Source organism: Octodon degus, unplaced genomic scaffold, assembly GCF_000260255.1.
Source record: "Octodon degus isolate 3935 unplaced genomic scaffold, OctDeg1.0 scaffold00096, whole genome shotgun sequence".
NCBI classification, from domain to species: Eukaryota; Metazoa; Chordata; class Mammalia; order Rodentia; family Octodontidae; genus Octodon; species Octodon degus.
In genome coordinates this window covers 1,942,821-1,958,824 of record NW_004524672.1, presented here as the reverse complement: position 1 = coordinate 1,958,824, position 16,004 = coordinate 1,942,821, and the positions used below count along the sequence as shown (strand labels likewise).

Genomic DNA, 16,004 nt, shown 5'->3' with positions numbered 1-16,004 from the left:
AGGTATTTATTGTGTTATATGCAACATATCACAATTTATTTCTTATTCTGTCTCCTAGGTTGTGAGCACCTGGAAAGCAAGGGCTTCATTTACATTTATTTTTTTTCTCCATTGTACACATAGTCAGAGCTCAACTATTTGTGCCACAAATTTACTAGCAGTTTCATCCATAATGTACATTAAGCATTGTGGTTAATATTTTAATTAGGAACTCCCACTGGTAAGTTGACTGTGACTCTTCTCTGCCTTCCCCATCTCACTTTACAAATGTAGATTTTTTAATTTTCTCATAAGCACAAGACCTCTAACAAGAACAGCCATTTCCTGGGTGCTATGAGTAACACAAAATACTGAATACCCTGGATTCTTTATTTGGTCTCTTGTCGCAACTATTCCATGAGATATTGACATCAGTGCACAAAGATTACAAATCAGGCACCTGACGCTTAGAGGTTTTCACTGTTTGTGAGGTCATACATCTGGTCACATGAAGTACTTGCTCTTAACTGTTGCCCTAGGCTCCTAGCCAAAATGCCCAGTATGTTGATGGCTATGAGGCATGGTAAAAAAATGCCAGTCCCATGGAAGGTGTAAGTAGGCAACTCGTTTTACTAGAAATGCTCATCTTTCTTGCTTCTTTCACAGTTTTAGAAATGAGCTCAGCCACATAAATCCATTCACTCAAAAGGGTATACATGGGAATGGGTCATATATAACCTTAAATCAGAAAGTGGTGGCTCAGAGAAGGCCACAAGGCAACACCACTGGAAAACAGTCTTCCATGTGCTGAGAGAAAACAGGTATGCAGAGGGGAGCCTGGATCACACAGCGGCCGCAGGTCAGTGGCTCCACAGAGCTAGTCAGGAATGGGGTTTTTCAAGAGATGAGGTAACATGGGGACAAAATTAGAAGCATTTTCTGTGATGATTGGAGACAATTGCCTGGAGGGCTATTACTTTATTTTTTTTTTCAATTTGGAAGCAGATGCTTTATTAACTGACCAAATCATAAAAACACCACAGTAGATACCTTAGTTCATCCTTCTAATAAGCCTGTTGATCTGGTTTTCCCTATTTCCTGCATCTCCACCTTCCACAAAATGGGTGGTCTTTTTCTTCATTCCACCTTGAGGAGATGATAACTTGAAAAAGAATTTATTTGCCTCTTTGAAGCATTTTCCAACAGTATAGATCTCATGAATCAGATCTTCCATGCAGATGATTCTATATTTACCAAGACATCAAGCAATCAATGAATTATCTGTCCAGGCAGCTCACTTCTTATTGATTTTGCAGTAGCCACGCTTGTGTATTAGTTCGTTCACTGACTTCAGCTTTGGGTTCCCCCTTGCAATGCATGGCTCCACAATTCTCAGCATGTAAATTAAATCCTTGTTGAGTTTAACTAAGGTACCACTGAAGATTTGGCAAAGGTGAAGAAGCTGCAACACCTTGCAGACCTTTGGGCTCACACCATTGATGTCCCTGATCCAAATAACAAATGCCAGTTTGGGCTCTGCAGGGACATAGAAGTCGCCAGGTTTTCTCGCCATCCTAGCCATTCAGATCTCAGTGCTGTACATCTGTCTGTGCTCCTTATGATAGTGCCTGGCTTTTTCATAGATGAGCTTCCTCCTCGCCTTGGGAAGCATCTTTTGAGCAAACCTCTTTCTCAGGCACTTTATCTTCAGCTCTGCGAAATGTCTTCACTGTTTCATAAGGGTTTCTGCCACAACAGAAGCTTTCTTTTTCTTCTCTGCTACACCCTCCATGGTTCCAGCCAGAAAAGAGTGAGAGCTATTACTTTAAACAGGCAAATATTTGATAATGATTAGTACTCATGTCACAAAGTGCTAAAGTCATTGCATAAATGTTATTAAAACATTATTAACTTTAAGAGATTTTGCATAGTGTAAAAGAGAAATAGTGATTCCTCTAAATTAACAGTAGAAGAGAAAAATATAAGATTTGCATAAGGTTAAGCCCATTTCAATTATTTTACTAAGAATCTATTTTGAATTAAGGAGTTAGCAAGCAGAGTAGCCGAACAATCAGGGGAACACCAGGGGTTCTACATTACTAAAATATACTCAAAATCCTGCTCCATTTCCCAAAGTATCATTGGAGACCCAAGAGGGAAAAAGAGATTGATATATAAAACTAATGATTAGTCAGGGCAGGAGAAAGTGTGAAGTCAGTTTTCAAAAAGCCAAAAGTAACAGGAACCTCATCCCGACTAATTCCTCTCCTAAAGGGGGGGAAAAAAGTCCTTTACCTAGACTTTTCTAGCTCTTCAAAAATCTCCCTGCCAAGGCCCCCCATTGAGAGTAAGAGTGGCAATCTCAAACCATTTGTCCTAAGATTTAAGTGGCAATCTCAAACCATTTGTCTTAATGTTTCTCTAAGCTCGATCTGAGGCTTTATACCCACAATTCCAAACAGAGCACATAGTGCATTTGGTGAAGGCAAGTGTTGGTCCCCTAGGAGTCAGTGACCATTAGTGCCAATGACTGGAGTGTAATTGTGAAATGATGAAGTGGCCATGTCCATTGCTTCTCCTGTCTCATGCTTGACAGTCACATAAAGCATATTTATCTGCAGTTACGTGTACCTATTTTGTACATTACATCCTCATATTATTTGTAAGCCTCATCCAAATGTCATAAATAGAGAAATGGAGGCATAGAAGGTTGGAATAATTGCCAATTTCACACCAATAATATATAAGACACCTACAATACCAAACTTTTCACCATTTTCCATTAAATGAGGCTATTTATTGCAACTTTAAACATGGAGGATGTTCAAGATATTGCTGAATCCTTTGAAATGAATGCATGATGCATGTTTCACACTATCTCCTCTATGTAAGCGATCCGTATGGATCATTAATGACATTTTACATTACTAAAATACTCACACATAATCTCTGGGAAACCTTAAGTCAGAATACGAACTTCCCAAACAAGTCAAAATATTTGAACCAGTAAACATATTTAAGTATTAAAAGAAGAGCAAATCTGTCTACACCATCCTGAAGGTCTCTGTTAGTCCTTTTTGTTGTTGCTGTGTTGATGTGGCTTTTCAAAGTACTGTAGACATCTCCCCAAATATTAAAAATCAAGTGGCAGAAAAGGGGGATTTTAGCATGAAAAGTACATGAATCAGCTTTAGTTGCCATGCAAAATTTTGTGTCTTGATACCTAAAACAACAGAAATATATTTTTTCATGTTTCTTAGGTCTGAAGATCCAGGATCTGCATGGTCAGGATTAAAAGAGGGCCCTCCTCCTAGCTGGCACATGGTGGCTTCTCACTGTGTCCTAGACAGACAGACAGATAGATAGACAGACAGATAGACAGAGCACAGTGTTGCATTGTGGTCCCAGCACCTTGGGAGTCTGAGGCAGGACCACAAACTCAAGTACCACATAAGCAACTTAGTGAGACTTTATCCCAAATTAAAAAACAAATAAATAAAAATAAAAAGGCCTAGGGATATATATATATATATATATATATATATATATCTCAGTGGTACAATTTCCAGGGCAGGCAGTCAGGCAGGCAGGAAGAAAGGAAAGGAAGAAAGAAATAAAAGAGCGAAATAAAGAAGAGAGATATGAAAGATGGAGAAAAATGTTCCTTCTTATCAACCACAATCCTATGGGATTATGTCGTTTCTGTGACCTATTTAATCTCAGTTTACCTCCTAAATATCTTTTCAAAATACAGTCACATTAGTGGTTAGGAATTCAGCGTAGAAATTTTAAAGGGACATTGTTCAGTCTGTAAAAAAGGATAATAGTTCCCTCACTTTCTCTGTCTCTAAATCCTTTAAAAGAATTAACTATTCATTTAAAGTGCATTAGCTCTTCCATGGGTATTTCCCAGCATGCTTTTCAGAGAAGCCAGTGGCCTGATTCCTGAGGGCTGAGATGCCCAGTTGTGACAGCTCTGCTCTGGGGCATCAGTCTCACCCCATGTCACCTGCTACACATTTAATTCAATTTCTTTAACAAAAACATCAGTTTGTGGAAGTGGGTTAAACAATTGGAAAAGCTTGAAAAAGTGCTGGTTTCTTTTCCCCTGGGAGGGTTCCAGAGGAACAGGGTTTGGGTAAAACTGATATTCAGACTTTAAATTAGTCACTCTGCTTCTCCTTCCCATCTAGGGTCATAGCATACCTACAGTCTCTTGGCTCTGAATTCCCACGGCTGGCCTGTCTCCTTACATAATGGTTCAAGTCCCATGACTTGTCTGATAGTCTGTGTTCTATATTTCATCAACAAAGAAATTTTTCTGAAATATCTTGTTTGTTAAGGGTGCCCCCAGCTACACTTTTTCCAGGAGCATACTTAATTTGTACTCTATCTTTTCCATTCTGTCTCTGGAGGTGGAAGAGATAAGTTCATGTGTTCGATTCACCATTTTTCAGTGCAAAGCTTGTTTGTGCTTAGTAATGGAGAAACTCAATTAGTCAGCCTTTTATTCCATTTTCAAGAAATACTTACTGAATATTTTCTAACTAACTAGCTATGCTCTGAAAGCCTAGTACATGGATGATACATTCATTTAACATCATTTTAAATCAGGTGCCTGCTATGGCCTGGGCCACGTAAACAGCGACATGAGTCAGTGTTCGGGACACCAACACAGACAGTCAGAAGGAGCTCTAAATTCTCTATTCTCAAAAAGCTGAAGAGGAAGATAGAAATTTCTCTCTCAGGGGCTTGACTGCAATGACTTCCAGTCCACTTTCTACGCAAAGATTCTGAGAAACGACTCTCTATGGAGACTGGTCAGTCCGAATTGCCAGTTTGGCCAGCGAGGTGAGGACTGCCAGATAGGGCTCGGACAACTTTCTTCTTCCTTCTCATGCTAACAGACTTTCTTCCTTTAGTCCTGGCTGAAATCACAAGCTTCTTCTAGGGGACTACATCTTCAGTTTCTTTTGCAATGGAATAATAGTGACAAAAATCTATGTGTAATATGTAAGTCTTTTACACAGAAGAAAATGCCTGGTCCTGGGCTCCTTTTTCCCCATATCATGTGTGATAAATATGAATAAATCAATGTCCAACTTTGGTTATGCATATATGAGAAATGATATAATTGGTAGAAAAATAAAATAGACAGAAGCCAAATCCCACAGGAAGTCATTTCCCCAGCAGCCTAGACCAGTCAAAAACTTTCTTTCTCAAGTAAGCCACTGTATTTTCATATTTTCAGTCTCTTCACTAGGACATCTTAAAATAATGAAATAATTTTGTTTGACCAAATAATCGTCAACTCCTATCAGTTTCCACACATTGTTAAAATTATGTTGGAAAATACTGTCAATCATAGTTGCTAAATATTCAAACAAAATAAAAATTCTGAAAACAAGTGTAGAAAATAACATTTCAAGCAGTCACTGTACCCTAATATCCTTGCCACTTCACCTCTATACAGCATAAAGCAAATAAGACATGCCAGGGAAAAGGTCTCTGTCATTTACATACAATTTCTCTTTGGCTGCAGTAATGGCACTATAATCAATTTACAAATTCCATCTGTTAGAAACCAAAACAGAAAATGTAATTCTATCATTAAATGGGCATTTATTATAAGGACTTGGGCAATAATTCCACAGAATACTTAGCATTTTTCCTCCTTGATTTTTTTTCTTAATGTGCAACTAATAAGGCTTTCTCTCACTTTCTTATCTTAGAAAAAGGAAGCTACCTTTTCTTTTTTCATTTCCAGTAAGAATTTGGTACATAACTATGTGCTACTCTCTTTTTGAACCAAAGTTAATTATATTAGCAGAACATTATCAAGTTCATCATATTATTATCATTTATAAACTCAAATATCTATGATTGTACTGCAGACAGAAGATTATGACAAGTTTGAGGCCAACCTGAGCAATTTAATGAGATCCTGTCTCAAAATTTAAAAAAATAAAATAAAATGAAAAGCACCGAGAACATAGCTTGGTAGTAGAGTACTTACCTGCACAGGTTCACTAATTTAAATAAAAATTTAAATTTTTTGATGAAATTTGATTTAAATAAAAATTTAAATGAAAATTTGGTCTCACTAGTGTAGGAAACTGAAAGAATAAATAAAATCTAAAAGGTATAATAGATACTGTAAAAGGGAAAGAATCTGATCAAAGCAAAGGAATAGCTGGGACAAGGAAAAGGACAAAAGAAAGAACAAAGGGGGAAAATATATATATAATAGCTTGGGTAATTGTACTGCTGATTTCTACTGGCCTAATGAAAGGAGCAGTTAATGCTAATATTTTTTCTTCTTTTTAATTTCTTATAGCTTTTTTTAAACCAGCTTTGCATGTTTGTATCAGATAATCTAAACAACTAATTTAAAGACAACATCTTACAATATAATAACCATTGCTGAATTCCTAATATTTTGTTTAGTGAAATTCTATATTGTGTCTAATGTTCTTTTTACTATGGCTTATCCTCTTTTAAAGATATAAAACAATAAAGGAAAAAATGTTCCACTGAAAATATAGAAAACTGAAAGGAAATTCTACGTTGTAAATTTATCTGTTTAAAATTACTCAAAAGTTGCTGTTCTAAGAAGCAGGCCAACAGAGGAGTTTTGCTGTAGACCAGGACAGAAAGCTGCAAGCTACTATTTCTATTACACTAATAACCAAGGTAAGTCATGTTAGTTATAAAAATTTACTACCAAAAGTGACCTGAAGATGTGGAAAGAACTAAATTTCAGGAAATGATTTGCATTTTAGGAAATGGAAGTAGCGCTGTTCTCAACCCTAATAGGCAGCAACAAGAGTCTATCATTCATGCTGCCAAGACCTACACCCACCCAAAAATACACACCTTGTCCTCCTTTACCTGACTTCTAACAACAGGGGAAATTGTTCTCCATGTATAAATGTCATGACTAGTCAGTACGGTGCTCAGATTTGGACAAAATGAGTGAGAACTGGTAAGAAAGGATCATGAATGTCACTGCTTGTGTGTTGGAAACTTTGTTTTCTATAAAGCTTATGTATGCCAATACAAAGGGCAAAATTCCTCCATGTCCACACTTCAGATCCACACATGTGTTGTAAGTAGACTATACCTCTATATTTTAAATGACAAGCCACGCAAAATAAATTGTTCTTATAGAGCCCTTCGTGGATGATTTCCTTAATTTTGTATACATCGTTATTATCGATTGAGTATATTTTCCATATTCATAAATCAAGCTCCAGATATAATTAAGGCATCTCAAAGACTTGAGGGAAAATGTCAAAACTTAATTTTGTAAAAGACTTCCACTCCCAGGGAAAGCAAAAACAACAAACAAAAATTAAATAAACTGAAACCCAAAGTGGTGTTTTCCAAGCTAGGCTTAAACTAAAGGTTTTCTTCGTGCTCAGACAAATTACTTAATTTCAGCTCCTCCAAGAAAATTACGCATTAATATTGATTTCACTGTCATTTGAAAATAAATCCTTGAACCTATGTTCTGAGGATGGTGACTGCTGCCCCAGCCTTATCCATTTAAATCATCTAGCTAAAGTAGCGTTGGTGTTTTGCTGTTGTTTCTGCAAGACAAGCCTGGAGGTAAAGGCAGGTAAAGGCAGAGCTTCTGATTACGGAAATTAAAATCCCATTTTATTTGCCAATTCTATGGTGACACTCAGCACAGCTTATACTTTCCAGGGGCCTGTGCCCTTCAACAGGAAACACAAAGCAGTACACAGAAGCAAGTCCATCACCAGGGAATGAACTGCAGAGCTAGAGCTATGCAGGAGACACTCAGTTTCACACAGGGGTGAATCACGGGTACTGGGCCTCTCATTCAACCCCTCTTCTTCACCATTACAACTGCTCAGAAGTAAAAAAAAAAGGGGGAGGAGAGGGCATTTATTTTCCATACTAATGAAAGGTGGTGTTTGATAAAACACATACATTTAGAAGAAATAAAAGAGACAAAAGTTGGGGATAAAAGGGGTAAATGGGGTGGGAAAAAATGACAGAATTTGGGGAGGGACACAGGCTCCCCACCTGTGAGCTGCTTGGTGTTCCTCTAGGCCCCAGAATGTATTTATGTACCACAGAGGGTTCAGGCTTTTCAACAGAATAGCAAATATCAGAGAGTAAAACTCTTGCTTTTGTTTCTTTGGTGGGAGAAATTTATGTTAGTCTTTAAACTTTAAGAGTCCTGTTTTAATGACTTTTGAAGTTAGAACTCATTACATTTGGACACAGATGGGTACATATGTGAGTCAGTGTGCGTGCGTGCATGCGTGTGTGTGTGTGTGTGTGTGTGTGTGTGTGTGTGTTACCTGTATTACCCCTTGTGTTAGTTTTATTTTCCAGGGGAGTAGTATTCACATTTGGGGGCAGTTCAAGATATTTTCTTCTCAGGACAGAAATAATTCAGGTATGTAAAAACCCAAATATATGTGGGTAAGAATTGAAGAAGTTAAGTTTCCAGAAATTTCTATTTAATAATCCTATAATGCTGGCATCTGCTGAAATTGTGCATGTTATTACTCCAAAACACAGCACTTTTTAAAAAAAAAATCTCAATCTCATTAATCTCACACTATGATCTCAACATGACTATAGTTCCCCCGCCTTAAAACACTTTGACCCCACCAAAACCTCATCTCTTCTTTAAATACAAATTAAACTCTCTTTCTCTTTGATATTACTTACATTGCTTTTATTTTATTCATCTGTTAAAAATGAAGCCCTGGTTAAAAGTAACTTCACCTTATTCTTTGAAAAAGCCAAGAATGGCCAAACAAAAATGAGCTGCCACCTTGGGTAATGTCCATGCCCTTGGTAAGTCTGTGTTGCACACGCTTGCTAGAGGCAAGCATCCTCTAGATCCCTGCTCCAGTCTTCCCCACCCTCCCAGGACGATGAATGGGAAACTCCACCTTCATTCTTCCCACCTTACTTTGCTTCCTACACTACTGAGAAATAGTAACCATTAAAGCTTCCACCATCTTTTCTGCCTACTTCAGTGTCTATGGCATAGTCTACTGCCACACCTGTTTCTCCGGTAGCTTGTACTTAATATTAAACCAGTCTCTTCCACTTGGATGCCAGAGTGTAGGCCTTCTTGCTCACTCCCAGATATTCTTCTAATAAGTATTTTGCTCTTTTCTGCCTCATTTTTCATGTTTACTAGGTCATTTGATTTGTATAAAGCTTGTTATTTCTCTTATACAAAAATAGTAACATTTGAATGTTAACGTATCAATAACATCTTGAAATTAATGACTTCCATTTCTTATTTATAGAATGACTCTATTTAAACACAGTCCTCCAGAGACTTTTGCATAACTGACTTTTACAGTTCATCATCTCCCGTCCTCTTCTAAATCCACACATTAGTCTTTCAGTTCCAACCCGGCCTCCAAAGTTCCTCAAAAGGTCACCACAGGAGATGGGCTGCTTGCTCCTCGGGGTGATTTTCTCTCCTCCACTTGCTGGCCTGTCAGCCTTCTCTGACATAGCTTTGCTCTCCCCCCTGGCAGTTCCCACCTAAGCTTTCCCAGTGTTCCCCTAACTGAGCTGTCAGTCCTTCCTCTGTCTCCATTTGCCTTTCTCTGGTCACTCCACACTGGAAGTCCCCTGTCCTCAGCCCTTGCCTCTCTTTTCTCCATTGTCACTTATCCCCTTGTTCATGTCCACACTGGTTTCCCTGGAGGCCCTGAGCACCTTTTTTCTTGATAGCCTCAACCTTTGCTCACAGATTCCACACTGGCACAGTCAGTTGTGCACCCACAAGCTCCACTGATCTAGCAGACCCTGAAAGCTCAATATGACAAAGAGGAGCTGTTCCTCTTCCTCAATAAATATGCTTCTCAGGCTGGGGAGATGGCTCAGTGGAATAAGCGCTTTGCTGGCAAGTGCAAGGGCCTGAGTTCAATCCCTGGTTTCACCAAAAAATAAATAAATAAATAAATAAATAAATATGCTTCCCATTTCTTTTCAGGGCAACCCCAAGTTACAGCTGACAAGTTAAAATATTTCCACATCAGTTGCATCTCTAATTTTTAGCCCCCATACATTGCATCTAACCTATCAACAATCCTGCTGATTCTGTCCTCAGGATATACCTCAAACTGATCACTTTTTACAGAGACCACAAAGCCAAAATCACATCATATCTCACCCAGACTGTGGACATTTGCCTAACATCACAACATCCCTTTTCAGTCTACTATTAACCACCCAGAGTAATCCCTTAAAAACAGAACAGGTTATGGCATGCTTCTGATAAGAACTCCATGGTGACTTTAGTCCAAAATCCAAAGCCCTTCCTTTCAGCAACCTACAAAGCCTTACACGGTCATCCTCACTCTCCAACAGGACAAAAACTCATTGACTTCTCGTATCCCCTCCAATCATGCTGCACCTGCCAGGATGGCCTGCACACGCATCATACCAGACATTGCTTCACCTGGGGACCTTTGTACTTACTGGATGGCTTGACCTAGACTGGCTTCCTCTCCTTTACCATTCTGCCAAAGCACCACTCTCTGAGCCTGACTTTACCACACCTTTTCTAGTAGTGTTCATCCTTCTTTTGTCTTATTTTCTTATTCATTTCTTACATAATTTGTAAGATTGTGACACTCCTCAAGGAAGAACGGTCTGCTTTATTATTTGTTTTAGAATGAAAAAAAGAGGGGCCGGGAAGATGGCTCAGTGGAATAAGCACTTCCCTGGCAAGCTCAAGGGCCTGAGTTCAATCCCTGGTTCTACAAAAAAAAAAAAAAAGAGAGAGAGAGAGAGAGAGAATGAATAAAAGAATGCTGCAAAGGTGAAATAAAGATGCTTGCTGCAAGCCAGTATTGTTTCCAAAAGCTCATGCTGCTGAGAATCAAGATTCATGCCGGCCTCAATTTCTAAGCAAGTTGAAACAAATAATCATCACTCCAGAAAAATACCCAACAAAATATCAACAGTGCCAATTAACAGTGGTACCATGGGAGACTTTTATTTTTACCATGTTTCCAAAAGTTTATGTGATAAATATACTTCTTTCTCCTATATTCAAAGCCTATGCTCAAAGATTGCTAATAAAACTAAAGCATTTGATGTTTAAGATGATAATTGTCACTTTTGCATGAGGAAAATATGGAGGTTGTTCTGCTCCCTGACCCCGTTCTGCAATCAAAGAAACTATGCAAAATGTATCTCTTTTAACCTAACAGATATGAAATACTTTCCCTAGATAGCACTACTGAGGACACCAGCAGGGCAAACTAGTTGACTGATTTCTCAAAATTTCAACCATTTATTTCCAGGTCTTGGCCTCTGAAATGGCCTTCACCTTCCATGAATGTTAATATCAATATGAGGGGATTTGACTGACCTTGTCAGACACAAAAGTTGCATTTCTTTTTTTCCCCCCATAATTTTATTGATAAATAAATAGCAATGAGACAGTTCCAAAATTAACACATTACATACTGTCTTCCCAGTGGTTATTTGTTGTACAATATGCAGACATGATATTCCATTTGCGAACACTATTTGAACAAATCCCTCTATTCATTGAATTAAGAGAATGTAGCTATATATCCATCCTAACCATTTTGAATATAGAGATACAAAATGGTCATTCATCTGTATCCCTTTTTTGTTGTTGTTGTTTAATTCCATCATTTAAATATTATAGGTGACGAAATATAAGAAGTAAAGCCATGTTGTTATGTTGAGCTGCGGGGGACTCAGGTCAGTAATTTCTGACATTGCCAGTTAAACAGAAGACCCAATGCTATTATGGGCTACTGGACTCTTTTAGAATATTTTGCTGAGTTTACACACCTATAATATTCAATAACGGAACTTAGAAAAAATGAGGTATACAGATGAATGTCCACTTTGTATCTGTGTATTCAAAGTGGTTAGGATAGATATATAGTTGCATTCTCTTAATGAATAGAATGATTTGTTCTAATGGTGTTTGTAAATAGGATCACAAGTCCGCATCTTGTACAGCAATTAACCACTAAAAAGAATATATGCAGTATGTTATTTGTTGAAACTATACTTCCGATTTGATTTGAAACTGTCTCACTGCTATCTGTTTATCAATAAAATTTTGAAAAAAAAAGAATAACATTACAAGTAAAAAATAAATAAATAAATAAATAAATATTATAGGTGTGTGAACTCAGCAAAATATTCCAAAATAGTCCAGTAGTCCATAATAATATTGGGTCTTCCGCATGACTGGCAATGTCAGAAGTTGTTGACCTGAGTCCATTACAGCTCAACATAAAAACATGGCTTTACTTCTTATATTTTGTTTTTACATTTCTTGTTATATAGGTCTTGCTTTATGTTGCTCTTAACCATCCAGCAGAAAAGTATAAAAACAAGGTATAAAAAGTAAAGCCATATTAATATGCTAAGCTGTGAAAGGCTCAGGTCAACAACTTCTGACACTGCCAGTTCTATGGATAACCCACTACTATTATGGGCTGCTGGACTATATTGGATTATTTTGCTGAATTTATGCACCTACAATATTTAAATGCAATGGAATACCTAACTCTGACAAAACTAAACAAAAATGATATTTTGTATCTGTATATACAAAATAGTTATGACAGATATACAGCTACTTTCTCTTAATTCAATGAGAAGAAAGATTTGTACTAATAGTGTTTGGACAGGATATCATGTCTGCATGTTGTACTATGAACAACCACTATGAAGACAATAATATGCAATGTATTAATTATTGAAACTGTCCTACTAATCAGTTTTGAAACTGTCTCACTGGTATTTGTTTCTCAGTAAAATTAATAAAAAATCTTTACATTTAATTTTCAGCACCTCAGTTTTAGCTCCCACAATTTAACCTTTCTTATTTTTATTTTGCCATCACATAAGGCTTCCAAAGTGCAATAAATATGTCAATCAATTCAATGACACAAATACAGCTATTATGTCCTAATTTCTATGTGAATATAATGAAAAAAAAAGATGGTTACATTTTTATAAAATGCTCACAATATAGCCACACTGGAAAGATCAACTAGGAGTTGAGCTTGTATAACATGTTTTTATGGCTCGTACTTTTATCAACATTCATGTGCAACAATAACATGTTAATGGAAATTTTTTTAATTAGGAAAATTTTAGCTCATCCGCAAGCAAAACAGAAATAGCTAGTAGAAAAACTTAAGAGAAGAAAGTAGATAAAACAAAATCTCAAAAAAAAAAAAAATTGGAAAGAAACTTGGGTGTAATTTTAATCTTGGAAAAGAGACATTTTTAATTAAAATAGAAAGAAAAATATGCTGGGATGAGGATCAAGGAAAGCACCGGTGCTCGCACCCAAGTGTGAGAGGAGAGAGCGTTAGTTGGCTGCCGGACACAGAACAGAAGCCAGAGAAGAGTGGAAAGTACTCGAAATATCTCCTGTGGAAAACACACCAGGGTCCCCTAAGAGCTAAAGCAGAGGACACCTCGGAGCCCAGCTGGGTCCAAGTGGCCCCGATTTATGACTGGCAAACAATCAGTGTATTCTGACTCTGATAAAATAAATATAAATCAATTTTCTATTCATTAAAGCAATTACCCTTGTGGCCTGATCATCAATTTCAGCTATCATGATTCAGGAATTACAAACCAGATCCCTTTTTAAAAGACTCTGAGCATCTCTGTTATCACCAACTCACACTGATCTTCTTCCTAATCCATCTAAATCTTTGATAGTTTCTCTGTTTACTCTATTTCATCTATAAAAATACAAATTGGTTTGGATTTTGATATCTCAGAAATCAAATTACATTTTATGCTTTATGATGATATTAGGAACTTTTTTTTCCTAGTGAAAAATAAAATAATGATGGATCTGACAATCTTTGGCATCTTAAATTAGCTGAATCATGCTATTTGTCTTACTTGCAATTAATATGAACACTTCCAACTCAAGGGAAAACCGGAGATTTCACCTCAGCACTGTTCATATTACTGTAACTTCTTGCCCTGCTCAAAATGTTCTTTGTGTTTTTCAGACTCATGCCGACGCTGTGAGATAGAGGTTTATCATTGCCTTTCACAGATGCGGAAGCTGGATTCCACTCTAGTGTTTTTTGTTTTTTGTTTTCTGGTATCAGGAATTGAACTCAGGACCTTGCACTTCCCAGGCAAGTGCTTATTCTACTGAGCTTTCTTCCTGGCTCAGGAAGCTGGATTGCAGAGAAGTTCACTTCTGTGTAAGGCCATTGAGTCACAGGCCAGTGGTCTGGGTCGGGCCGTCAAGTGCCCCTCTTTGCCCCTTCAACTCTCCACCATGATCACTCTCATCCTTTCATTCTGAATATGTCTGGCTACCCTACATTGTAACTAAAGTCTATGAATTATCTATATATTGTAATTGCAACTGACAGCTCCTCACTCCCAGAGCAGACAAAGGACTATGTAGGCTCTTGGAAAATATCATTCTTTATTCATGAATAGCAGAAAGCATAAGAACTAACTGCAAAACCACTTGCCATCTTTTTAACTTCCTTTAATTTTATAAGCCACAGACTTAACCAAAATTCTAGTCTTTATACAAGCTATACCCAAGCTCTCTTGTGTACAAGAGAGTAGTTTTAAAAAAAAATAGGTCATGCTGAAAAGCTACTCTGCATAATTGGGACAGCACTTTGAAATGATTAGATGGATGAAGAGAGGCAATGACAGTAATCGGCCATGGAAGAGCAGTCTTTAACTCCAGATTCCCTTGAAGACTACCAGGAAGACAGGGAAATGCAATACCAAATCTGTTCTTTACTAAAAATTCAAGTTAATGTGTCAACTGGTCAATGAAATTATGATAACCAGCCCTTCTTCTCAAACATCACAAGGTAGGGTCTGCCTAACATCACCCACAGAATTACATTATACTGCCCTAAAAAAATGATGAATTTCCCTGAGACAACTATAGATTCAAGCCACTTTACATAGGCATGCCAATTTTTTTAAAAAAAGCAGTAAAACTTCCAAATTAGTTGTGTGGATGAAAGATTAAAATTATTTTGAAATTTGATAATTAAAGCAAGAGGACTTTGAGGCAGGTGTGGCAGCTTGTGCAATCATGGGTACTTGGAAGGCAGAGGCAGTAGAATAGCTTGGGTGAAGCAGCTGGAAGCCATGAGAGGCAGCCTAGTAAGACCCTGTCTGCAAAAAAGCAGAAGGAATAAGAGGAGCGGAAAAAAATAGATTTAAAGCCTGAGGGTTAGATGGGTGCAGTTAGGATAGGATCTGACTGTATCTTGGTAAAGAAAAGCCTGTGGGAGATACTAGACAGAAAGGATAGGAAGTGAATTTCTAGGGGTTTTCCTTTGTTTCTTTGTTTGTGATTCTTTGTGGCCTGCTCAGCCTGCCCTGAGAGCAGCGCTGGCGTGACAGGTGGTGCTTGGATTTGAACCTCGGTCTCTGTGTTTACCTAAGTCTGCTTAAACAGGTGCTTTGGACCGCTGAGCTATCTCACTGGCCCAGAAGTGAATTTCTGAATAGAATTCACATGGAGACGTAGCCAAGTGCTGTTATAGTCTCATCCTATCATACAGTACAGTATATTTCTAAAGGATAGCAAATAAAACAAGGTTGTACCAGGGAAGGAAATTAAGCAAGAGAGAAGGGATGTGATGACTTACTCAAGTTGGTAGGGACAGAATGGATTAGTGAGCAACTGGTGGTGGGACAGTTGGCCAGCACTTTGGAAAACCAGGTGAAACTGGCTCATATTCTCACTTTCCTTGAAACAAAATGGTTCAGAAATAAAAATGCAGACATTTAAACCACAAGAAGAACGGGACAATATATGGAAAGATTTTTGCAGAAAAAGACTGTCTAATAATGATAAAAAGGCACATATCCATAAAGAAAATGACCAGAAAAAAATAACCATCAGTACATTTAATTCCAGAAGCCTGTAAGATTTCCACATAGCAAAACATCACCATAAACCAGGTTGAAGAATAAATACAACAAATAAAGTAGTA

At 37.6% G+C, this 16,004-nt stretch overlaps 1 pseudogene; it reads right to left on the bottom strand.

Moving 5' to 3' along the window:
- Window positions 1–1,030: 1,030 nt before the first annotated feature.
- Window positions 1,031–1,756, bottom strand: LOC101585874 (annotated as a pseudogene).
- Window positions 1,757–16,004: the final 14,248 nt, after the last annotated feature.